This window comes from Podarcis muralis, chromosome 13, assembly GCF_964188315.1.
Source record: "Podarcis muralis chromosome 13, rPodMur119.hap1.1, whole genome shotgun sequence".
NCBI classification, from domain to species: domain Eukaryota; kingdom Metazoa; phylum Chordata; class Lepidosauria; order Squamata; family Lacertidae; genus Podarcis; species Podarcis muralis.
In genome coordinates this window covers 24,443,331-24,455,840 of record NC_135667.1, presented here as the reverse complement: position 1 = coordinate 24,455,840, position 12,510 = coordinate 24,443,331, and the positions used below count along the sequence as shown (strand labels likewise).

The window sequence follows — 12,510 nt, the reverse complement described above, 5'->3', positions numbered from 1 at the left end:
CAGGACTTGCCTGCCCATGAGGCAAGGTGAGGTGGTGGCCTCAGGGTGGCAGCCTCCAGTAGCTGGGTGGCATGCCACTTCACACTTGCCATGCAGCTATGCCATTCCTCCCAGCTGATGGGAAGGATGGGGAGGTACGCTCCTTGGAAGCTGGATCTGCAACCTATTTGCCTGCACCAGCACTATGGTAGCCAACATGGCGCTTCACCAACGGCATGTGACGAGAAGGGTAATGGGGAGAGTGGGTGGGGTGGGGCAGGGACTCCAGCTACTACCAGGGCAGAAACATATGAGATGAATTTTAGTAGGAAGGAGAGGATGTATTACTGGTAATAACAGTTTATCCCTCCAGTCTCCAACAGTTTTAGAATAACATCATTTGGCAGGAAAAATAGAAGCTTTGAAAAAGTAGGTTGCAAAGCCTTCCCTTTTGAGCAACTCCAGCTTATGAAATAGGCTGGCTTCCTCTACATTACCCCACATAACAAAGTATTGGGCAGCAATTTATAAGGTAAGCTTTAAAATTGTGTTTACTTACTCAGTAGTCTTGCGCTGGATCACAGTAAAGGCAGCAGGAAAACTATGCAGGTAAAATACTTATGTTTACAGCATAACCAGCACAAGAGAGAGAGAGAGAGAGAGAGAGAGAGAGAGAGAGAGAGAGAGAGAGAGATAGCATGAGAACGCATCAGGAAGGAAAAGGGCTTTTATTTCTCATTTCTTCCCACCACTGAAAACAGATGAAATGACATCACACAGAGCTCTCCACCAGTTACATTCCTATGGTCTCAGCCTGTCTTTCTAGCAATACAGCTGTTTGGCTGTTTTACCCTAAGCTTACTAACTGTCAAGAATATGCTTTTGTTGAATTTGTCTGCAATCTCCCACAAAACAAGACTTGACTGTGAGGTATGAGGAGGCAGCCGCAGCCGAGTGAGGCTAGGAGCCAAGTGATGCCAGGAGCTTTCTTTCTTTCTTTCTTTCTTTCTTTCTTTCTTTCTTTCTTTCTTTCTTTCTTTCTTTCTTTCTCTTTCTTTCTTTCTTTCTTTCTTTCTTTCTTTCTTTCTTTCTTTCTTTTTCTTCCCTCCCTCCCTCCCTCCCTCACTTTTGTAGTGGATGAGGGCCCCCAACAATCACCTCCTGAGGATCAGCTCTGATATTCATACCAGACAAGGGAACCTGCTAAGTAACTCGCTACTTCTGTGAGACATTCTGTGGGCTCCATAGTTACTTGCAAGGGCGCTTTGCAAATGTTCAAACCGCTGCACAATGGCGGCAGCTACAACCCTATGCAGGAAAGAATGATATGTCCTTTGCTAAAACAAAAAAAATTCCTTCCAGTAGCACCTTAAAGACCAACTAAGTTCTTGGTATGAGCTTTCGTGTGCATGCACACTTCTTCAGATACTTCTTCAGTGTGTATCTGAAGAAGTGTGCATGCACACGAAAGCTCATACCAAGAACTAACTTAGTTGGTCTTTAAGGTGCTACTGGAAGGAATTTTTTTTGTTTTGACTATGGCAGACCAACACGGCTACCTATCTGTAACATGTCCTTTGCTAGTTACTGTTGACTCACTCTGCTTTAAAAGGATGACATTACTTTCTTCTCCACTCTTGAACTGCGTACAAAGCTTGGTTTTCAGACCCTTAATCATCTTGGTCACCCTCCTCTGCACACATTCCAGCTTGTCAATGTCCTTCTTAAATTGTGGCACTCAAAACTGGACATAGTACTCCAGGTGTGGTCTGACCAAGGTAGAATAGAGTTATACTTCCCCTGATCAGGGCACTATATTTCTGTTAATGCAGTCTAGTATTGTGAATCTGATTGTTCCTGTCAAAATGTACTGATTTACTTTGGCCCCTATTGAAATTCATTTTCTGAGTTATGGCCCATTTTTCCAGTCTGTCAATATCATCTTGAATCCTGATTGTATCTTGGGGGTATTTGCTACTCCCCCCCCCCCCCCCCGGTTGTAATCTGCAAATTTCATGAGAATCCCCTCAATTCATTCTTCCATGCATACTTCATCCAGATTAAGTATTTATTGGACAGAACATATCAAAAGACCAGAAGAAACTTCATGTATGAAACCACAGCTGCCAGGATGATTTATGCGCAGAGATGGAAGGAAGATACTATCCCAAACAAGTGGCTTGCAGAATTAATGGAGTGCTCAGAAATGGCAAAACTTATGAGAAGAATAAGAAATCAAGAAGAAAGACATTTAGTTAAAAAAAAGGGGGGGTTATTTAAATTATTTTTAAAAATAAATTAAATACATTAGCAGATTGATATAAAACCAAGCAGTTGTAATGTGACTTTTCCAGGGGTAGGGAAGTAGACAGAATAATAAGAATAAAGATGTAAAGCAGGAGTTGCAGTATAATTACCCAAGAAGGAGTGGGAGAGGTGAGTCAAAATGAGAGATAAGAATGGAAAGGAAGATAATTGCTGTTAAATGGAAAACTGAAAATAAAATTTAATTTAAAAAGAGTATTTATATATCTAAGATACACTGGGGACATATGAAATAATCCAGCTGCATTCTAAACACATTGTTGCCTACAATCAATCAGACAGCTCAAATCCTATTTACCTTCCTTTCTGTTATTTATTTAAAGTATATTATATATTTGTAATTTACAAATAACCAATCACACATTTGACAATGGAAGAAACAACCATACAATGTCAGCTCCACAGTATGCAGACTAATGCAACAGCCTACACAATTATATGCAGGATGATGAATATTTATGGGAAATTTTATCACTTATTTTGTTAACCCGTGTGCCATAGTGCCTAGAATGATGCACTAGGACATAGGAAATCAGAGTTTCATTCCCCACTCAGCCATGAATCTTGTGCTACTCTCACTCTCTGCCTGAACTATCCCAAAGGGTAGTTGTGATGATAAGATGGAGAGGAGAACAAGTCTGTATACTGCCTTGAGCTCCTTAGATAACTATAATAAGAATATTTGAAGAAATATTAAAAAACCAATAAAACCCCACACTCTTTCTGACATCAGAGCAGCTGCATTCTGTGAACAGTGCTATACTCTGCCTTTGGGGTCATTATCTTCCTTTGGGACATTTTGTGGGCACTGGGGGGGAGGGTGTAATTTGCATAATAAAGAAGTAATTTTGTGCATGAAGCCCACGTCTAACCACTTAGGTTTCCTGACAAATGAAGACAAGTGACTTAGGCTACTTTATGTCCACCAGGCACCTCATATTTCAAAGAAAGAACACTGGATTCTAACTGCTACTTATTTCTCCGTGTTAAGTGCTCCTTGCTGTTCAGCTCAGGCCTCAGTAAAATTATATAGCATTTAGGAGCAAAGATACAGCCCAACAATCCAGCACTAGAGGCTAAGATAGAGAAGATCTCCACAGCCACCATGTATTTTCCCTTTGCGCTCAGGTAAGTTGGCACAAAAGAGACCCACACACTGCAAAACACCAACATGCTGAAAGTGATGAACTTGGCTTCATTAAAAGTGTTCGGCAATTCCCTAGCAAGAAAAGCTACCACAAAGCTGACAAGAGCCAGAAATCCCAGGTACCCAAGAACAGAATAAAACATAGGGACAGACCCTTCATTACATTCAACCACAATTTCTTTAGCCAAAGTGTCCATGTCCAAATGTGGGAATGGCGGAGCTGTCAGGAGCCAGACAGTACAAAGAGCTCCTTGAATGACGGTGCAGGAGAAAACAATAGAAGCTGCCAGTCTTTTCCCCACCCAGTTCCTCATCCTGGATCCTGGCCTTGTAGCCATGAATGCCAAAATTACTGTGATGGTTTTTGCCAACACGGAAGAAACAGCCACGGTGAAGATGATGCCAAAAGCAGTTTGCCTAAGGAGGCAGGTCACTGTCTGAGGTCTTCCAAAGAACAGCAAGGAGCAGAGGAAGCAAAGCAAGAGGGCGATGAGCAGAGTAAACGTGAGGCCACGATTGTTGGCTTTGACAATGGGAGTTTTCTGGTATTTAATGAATATTGATAGCATCAAAGCTGTGATCACAGAAAATGAAAATGCCATGAAAGCCAAAGTGATGCTCAACTTTTCATTGTAAGACAGAAAGTGTAACATCTTGGGGAGACATCCATCTTGCTCTTCATTTGGATACTGATCTTCTGGGCAGTTTATACATTTGTCCATCTCTGGGGACAAAACATACAATCACAAATCAATTCAATGAAACTAGCACATAGGTAAATATCTGAATGAGAAGGAATTCTGGAAGCACAATCTTCACAATTATGCAGAAAGAGCATTCCACATGCGTATGTGGTATTAAGGTTATAAAATTACAATAAACATATACAAAGTTTAACATTGCAAACTCAATTATCCAAGTCCACACAAACCTAACTGAGCCATGGAGGTCAAGAGGAAATGATGCACATATAACAACATGGTTGATACTTGCCTTTTGGGTTAGAAATCTTCCCTTCTGCACATGCGTCACAATCGTAGCAACAGAATGGCTCCCCCTCCTTCTTTTTTCTCACAAAGCCTGGATGACACATGTTATTACACACAGAAGAAGGTGGTATCTATTCAGAAATGCAAGAAAAGAAATGGCTAATACATCTAATGGGGTGCATCAATTGGATCTCTGTTTACCAAAATTTATGGCGAGTAGGGGTGTTTTGAATAAGATTTCCTCATGCCCAAATTAAAGGTCTCTTGATTTGGATCATGAACTCTCTGTTGATCTGATTCATTCTGGTACTAGGGTGCCAAACGTTGCCACCCTCTTAAGCAAGTGCTGCATTTTTCCTGCATGGGTATATTTTACATTTGGTTTTACCGCCACCGTTATGTCCTTGCAGCAGAAACATAGGAATGAAGCATAGGAAACTGCCCTCTACTTTGATCCAATTAGCTCAATATTGTCTTCTGCATGTATGCAAAACAGTTGTGTTACCAATTTGTTATGGCTCTTTTGCAGGGAGAGATTTATTCCAGCACAAAGAGGCTATATTCCCAAAACTCCATGAGGTAGTCAGAAAACAAGTTGTATCAATGGTTCTTAGAATTACAGGGTTTTAACTGGGCCATGACATTTTCGCCACCCAACACTTTAATGGGGATCAATAACCTCTACTATAATGGGGATCAATAACCTCTTTTGACCATCACCACCCTTCCCATATTTGATTCAGTGAAGCAATATTTCTCTTCCATGGAGAACAGGCTGTATCTGCAAAACACAGATAGAAGATCTTTTAGCTGGTGCACAACTGTTGTGTATACTGATTTCAAGGGATCAGTCACATGGAAAGTCATGGCATCAGAGGTTGGGGGTGGGTTGGATGTAACACAAGTTCAGCCTTTCTGGGTCAAGATAACTGCTCCTACAATGCACAATGCACAAATAATCACAGTTCTTATGATGGCTCCATTGATGCCCGACAGAACTCTAGTGCATAATATGACAAGGGACAAATTAAACATGAACTATTCCACATATTTCCACTTTAGTTATCTCTAGCTTTGACACTTCGTAACTATTTCAAGGCTGTTCTCATCTTTAAAAAATAAGTTATAAATGACTGTCTTAAAGAAAATATATTTCAATTTTTTATTTTAAAGAATAAATGCATTTTCTCAAGCTTTTTAATGCAGTTTTAATGCAGCTGTTTAACACTGCAGATTAATCAAAAACAGCACACAACAAACAGACAGTGGTGCTCTGGACTGATACAGACTCTCTTTCTGCACTCATCCCCCTGCCACATGGCTCCTCAGAGCACATATTACCTCTACTACAATTTTAAAAATAGGTATCTTAATTGCATTCAATCCATTAACATCATATACAGTTGGACACAAATCATCTTCTCATATGGGAAGAATGATCCCTAGGACAGGCAGCCCCAAACTTCCTTGATTCCAGGTCCTACATAATTTCAGAAAAACGACATAATATTTTGCAAAATAATACTCTATTACATACCAATAGTTCACAACTGTTGCTGTGCTCAGTGTGGACTGCTGGTGCTATGTACACTCCACAGAGATCTACCTAAAATTTTAAAAGGTAGCTAGAAATCGATTAGGTGAAAGTGAGGGTGGCAATGTGTTCTACACTGGAAATTTTTCATGTGTATGTATGAGATACTATTTTCAGATATATTTGTAAAGAATCTTAAAACCCTAAATGACTGGATGTAAATCTGGCAAATAAAGAGATGAATAAATACCTTGGGGATACCTACTAGAATATCCATTGATATTTTTTATCTGAAACCAAAATTCAGGCCCTACCTGCTTAAACACTTTGTGCCATGTGATGATCTTCTCATTAATGGTGATCTGTCTGCCTCCCCATGGATCCATCCTCCCTACTTTCACCTTCATGAAAGATCGATTTGGGAAAGTAATCCAGTTTATAATATCAAATCCACTTTCTAATTCACCTTTCTCATTCAGCGACACCTGGTCGCCAATGCTGTTATTAAAAAAGATTGTCCTCAAGAAGTGATGAAGCTAAATTTGAAGATGTAAAATCAGTTTTTAAGAAGAAGAAAAATAGAGAAAAGACAAGAAATTTTTTACTCCACCATTCTTTGTTGGTTTGTTTTGATGATAACTATATTCCACCTTTCCATCCACCAGGCTCTACAAGACTATTTAAAAGCAATATAAAGGCAATAATTACAATTTAAAGTATATGCCAATGAGAAGATTCAGTTCAGACACTGACTCAGTGCTTTGTAATGTAGCTGATTTAGAGACGCCTCAATTTGACTCAGGAAATGCGGGCATCTGCTTCATTTTGCCTTGCTCCATTCACTTCTGAAGGAAGCCCTGTTTAAATAAGCTTTTAATGGTTGATGGTGGTGATGATAATGGTGCATGGCCAGTGTATCCAATTTCCAGAAATGAAAAAAATGAATATGGTGGTGGTCATGAAGATGGTGGTGATGGTGCAGCTCCAGCTGATATTATTTCAGCAAATGAACAAAATGAGAATGTGCTGCTCCACCACCATCACCAAAGCCTAGATTACTGCAGTCACTGCCCCATCGGATTCCACCACCTGAGGGAGCTGCTTCAGTCCGCTTTATGGGCAGGCCGGCCGGCCCTGGTATTACACATTTACTCATGACTATCAAAATCCTTTAGTTAATTAAAAATTACCTGCCATGGTTGTGAGTTTGGAAGTGCTGCCACTGCTTTGTGCTTCAGATTCAATGCATACATTGCATGTAAAGCATGGGCTAACACGTAGGCAGCGTTGTATATACTGTAGCTTTGGGGAGTCATGCTCATTTCAAAAAATGGTCCTGGAAGGCTCTCCAGCTTTTCCTGACTGGTGCAAGTTCCATTGCTCTCTACAGACTCCTGGGAATCTGAAAGTAAGCAATCAAAGGCCTGCTGCCAGAAGTCCTTGATAAAACTGTCTCCACTGAGTGAGTAAGGATTTAAAGGCTGAAGGAAATGTTGAAATTTCTCTATCTGATTGGTATGAACAGCAACAGACAAGGCTCCCCGAAAGACTTCTATACTCCAGTTTCTGTTAAACTGTAGTGCTGGAAAGTCCCATTGAGCTGTCAAGATCCATACTCTCCCTAGAGATGTCTCTACCATATTTGCTGTTTGTATTTGATACAGCAAGAATATAAAACGAAATACAGACAAAGTTTCTGCAAATACAATAACTGCTTTTGCTGCTTGCTTTTTAAGAAAGCAGGCCATGTCCCCTGTTGTCTGGTACTCATTAAGCAAGTTGGAAAAGTCTGTCAGGGATGGCATTCTGTCAGTGAAAGCCAAACAGATGCCATTCTGGGAAAGCTTTGGAACCAAGGTCTGCACAAAATTCTCTCCTTTATCATTGCCCGATGTAACAATCCCAACCCATGTCCACTGGAAATGCAGAAGTAATTGGATAATCAAATGGTACTGATTCTCTTCATTAGGAACCACACGGTAGATGAAAGGGAACTGGGTTTTCATACTTTGAGATGGACCAAATAAGAAATAAGAGACCTACAAGAAAAGAAAAGAAGAAAGAAAAGGGATAATAAAATATAATATAATAAGAATCTATTGCTGAAAACATATCAGAAATGTAGTGTGCTTTCTGTGAGGGTATAATGTAGAAATTCCCTCATACATCAGCATATGTCAGTCTTTTGTCTTTGTGCAGAGACATGTCACATTGAACAGACCTCTTTCGCTCCTTGAATGAAAGTTCACATCTTTAGCCAAACTGAAAGCATATGCCAGAACACAGCCTTATTTCACACCACTCTTTATAGGGAAGGCATCTTAGGATGAGCAGCCATACTGGACAATGCCGCACCGGTTTTCATAGAAAGACACAATCATCTTGTGATGCTTAGGTGGAATCCTATCAGTATGTTCAGCTGACAACTTCAAAGGCCTTTATCAAGTTTATCAAGTTGATGTACAAGAGGTGTCTCAGATTTCAGCATCTCTCCTTATGATGACACAGTGAGAAAGACACTGTTGATTGTTGACTTCTGAGCTCTAAAGCCACATCTGTAATTCAGGATAGACCCTGTCAGTGAGTGACTGCAGCCTATTGGGAACTACATTGACAAAGGCTTTCCCCACAATACTCAGCAGTGAGATTCCATGGTAGCTGTTTCAATCATGGCAGTCACCTTAGATCTCAGGGTGGTTCACAGCATAAAAAAAAATATTGATAAAACACTAGCAACTAAAAAAATAAACTAAACGCCACATGATTTTCAGCATAAATAAGGGGAAGAGCCATTAGGAACGGGGCATTCAAAGGTTATGGGAGAATTGTACAAATTTGATAGGGATTTCAAGATTTTCTTGGTCACGTTTTCTGCTGTTTTTCTCTCTCTCACACCTGCTTCTCCTCTTCCTGCTTTCTGTCCTCTTCCTGGCTCAGGAGGAGACCTTCCACCAGGGCCACTGCCTGGGAGCTGATCTTCACTCTGCACTCCCTGACCCAGCTCTCCATCTCTGGGGGAGGATGGCCAGAAACTGTTCTAGGACCACCAGGTCCAGCATCCAGGCCTTGGTGTGCCTTTTTGGCTTCAGCCACTGATAGCAGAGACTGTGCAGTCAGCTGCAAGCCAATCAAGGTTCCTCGGCCTCCTGGTAGCCAAACTCCCTGAATAGCTGGCACTGAGCATCTTAGCTGAGGGTGTCTGCACCCAGGATCTTCTGCATGGTTCCTTCCCAGAATCCTCCACTGCTCTCAACACTGCAAGAGGAGATGGTGGTAGTGTGTCATGAGGGATAAATTGAAGTGGACTTCCAGCACTTCTGATGGGATTCTTTCCTGCTTGGGGCTTTACCACATGTCTGGGAGTTGATGGCATTCTGCAGCTCAAAAAGGGAGGGAGGGGCATCCAGTTCTTCCAAGACAGGCAGAGTCTGGACACTGTTGATTGCTGTATCAGAGACCGTGTTTTCTTACTAGTATAGTTCTTGATAGTGCTGTGCCCATTGCGTCATCTGCTTGCTGCAATATGCTTTTCAGCACTGCAGTTTTCCTGATTGTTGGTCCAAAGGCTTTCTTTATGCCTTCATATCACTAATGTATTGGCTTGGATTTTAGGGTTGGTAGTCACCTTGCTTTGATTAAAATCAACCTTTCTAGGTTTCCAGCTTTGTCACAAGTCAATGGTGGTTGTTCCTCGCTTCTCTCCATGGGCAGCGGGGAAGTTCTGGCAGGGGAAAGTCAGGATTTATCAGGGAAAAATCCTGGCAATGTTCCCCAGTGGGGTCTGGGTTCACTGCATCTCGCTGTGTCGCTCAAGCCCATTTCTGGCAACTTGAAGGGCAGAATGGGTGTGACCTGGGAGTGTGTCCCTGCCATGAATGAGCCTCCATCTCTGGTATGATTTGTGCTTGGTTCCTCCTTAATCTGGAATATTGGCGTTAATCAAGAGGTGCTCCTGGACCAACATATGCCAATGAGCTGCAATCAATCAGCTACCGAAAGGACTGGGCTTGGCTCTTTGAAGGTATCTGAATGTTTTCTTTGAAGCTTGAGAATCCTAAAAACAACCAGGAAAGGAAGAGGGAGGACAAGGTGTTGTGTGCTTTCTTATGGTTTTAAAATGGTCTTCTCTTGTCTTGTCCTTCCCTGCAAAATGAAAGAGATTTGTGTACCCATGGCTATGTTATTCTGTATTATCGTGGAAAAGAGGGGGGAGGCTTTTGATTTATGCTCAACAAGGAATTTAACAAGGTTTTATTATGCCCTCCCCCCCCCTTGACCAAGATTGAATGAACATTATTTAAAGTTATCTTTGGACTGGACCAGGAGTGTGGTGGAGTAATGCAGAGAATGAACGGTTGCCAAATAGATCTAGTGAGAGGCTGTATTTGAGGAAGTACTCCAGAGTGGACTTGGAGGATAGTAATTAATTTTCCCAGCACACCAAGTCTGAAACAACAATGTAAATGTATATGAAGGACTATACACATGAAATGGATTTTATATTTGTAAGATGTAACAGAGGTGCTGTTTGTAAGGAGGAAAAATGTGGTCAGCTGCAAGAATGATGTAATGGCGAATAAAGGTTGACAACTGGACACTAAATAAGAAATGATGCAGCTACAGGAGGAAATAATCAATATATGTTTGCAACAGGAGCAGAAAACCCGATTTTAAGAAATTGTATCAAATTATAGTAATTTCGTTTGATTTGTAATCATTTGGAAAATTAATAAAAATAATTCAAAAATATAATAAAATCAACCTTTCTAATTTATCTTGCTTTGGGTCTACCCCTTTCTTTTTCAGGTTACCGCCAGAAGAGCACTGGAGCTAAGTTTAAAGAACCTATTTTACACTTGTGTATCCCAGGTATCATTAGGCAAGATATACCACAATAACAAGATATACCAGCTGCACTTCATTTTCCCTCACAAGCTTCTCCATGCCTCGCATACATACCTGAGGAATTTTATAGGTGCTTAAGATGGTAGCCATGCAAAGGGAGGTTTCAGAGTCAAGTCCCCCAATGACAGCTATCAGATTCTTCTTTGTATCACACTTGTAGTTGGGTACCATTTCTTTCACTTTAAAAAGAAGGTTCATGGTAGTCTGGTAGGTCATCTTTTCATTAAAGTAGCTGTCATAGATATTAAATCCTAATGTAACATTTGGCAAGATCTTGGGATCCTCATTAATCTCCTTCACCGCAAACACCAATGCTAGGACATGCTGATAATATTTTGTCACTACACTGTAATGAAAGCATATGGCACATTGCATCATATCTCATTCATATTTATGTTGTGAATTACCCTACTATTTATGGATGATTCTGACAACAACAACATCCTAGATCACATCAACTGCTTTGTTGAAGTCTACATTGTTCTTACACGGGCACCTGATATTTAGCATGCACATCAGTAAAAGATACCGCTTTAGAATCAAAGTTTCAAAAATATGAAGAATTTAAACAAAAATATTCAGGGTGTTTTTAATTGCTTTTAATTATGTTTAAATATTGCAAGATGCTTTGTTTGTCTGATGTGGAAGGAAGTACAATTAGACACAAAGAATTGTAGAGACGGAAGGTACCTTGAGGGTCATTTAATCCAATCTCCCTCAACCAACCTTTTGTGAAAATCGAATTGTGTCAAAGCAACATTTATGCCTCCATGTTCATATTAAAAATCAGATCGTATAAAAGACAACAAAATTTCCAGAAATGAAAAGAACTAAAAGTAATGTTTTGTCATTCCATATATTCTTGAAATATACATGGAAGAAAAACAAACAAAAAAGAACAGTGTATGACATATAACAGAGTATAGCTGATAAGAAGGTCAGGTGGATATTTAGAAATCCATAGAGAAATGTGAATGGCAAAGAAATTGGTAGACTGTAGATCTCCTAAACAACTGTTTATACTCACAGTAGAACCACTGGATTTAAAGTATCTCAAATGCATTGATTCCAGAAATTCTTATCTGAGTATGACCAAACCTGGATATTCACAGTCTTTCTGTTATCTACCTATCCGATTATTACAGTGTGACCACGAATATTTTGGGAGTAAAATGATAATTTCCTTACATGACATCTTCAATAAACATTAAATTGGGGTGTTGCTTGAAGGATATAGTGTCAAAAAAGGAGAAGAATTGTGAAAATATACTGCCAATGATGAGGTCACCTTGCTGATAATACTCATGTGGGATCCGGAGGGGATCTCTCATGTTGCAAGTAAAGGGAGGTGCTTTGGAATCAGTTAGGGGAAGAAACACCAACCATACAATCAGTAGGCACACCAACAAGATCAGCATTACAACTGTAAGCATGAATCTTTTTCTTCTGTAACAAAATCCACTGCTCCAATCTAATTCTTTAGTATACAGTGTTCCCCCATTTAAAACACACAGTCACTATGTCTCTATATTCTACTGGTCAATGGTGACACTTTGTATCCTATAAAACTCTGAACAGCACTGCTTGTCCAGCCTGTCACCCTGCAGTCTGAAAAACACAGGTGTGTTTTG

At 40.3% G+C, this 12,510-nt stretch overlaps 1 pseudogene; it reads right to left on the bottom strand.

Moving 5' to 3' along the window:
- Window positions 1-3,210: 3,210 nt before the first annotated feature.
- Window positions 3,211-12,210, bottom strand: LOC114583080 (vomeronasal type-2 receptor 26-like; annotated as a pseudogene).
- Window positions 12,211-12,510: the final 300 nt, after the last annotated feature.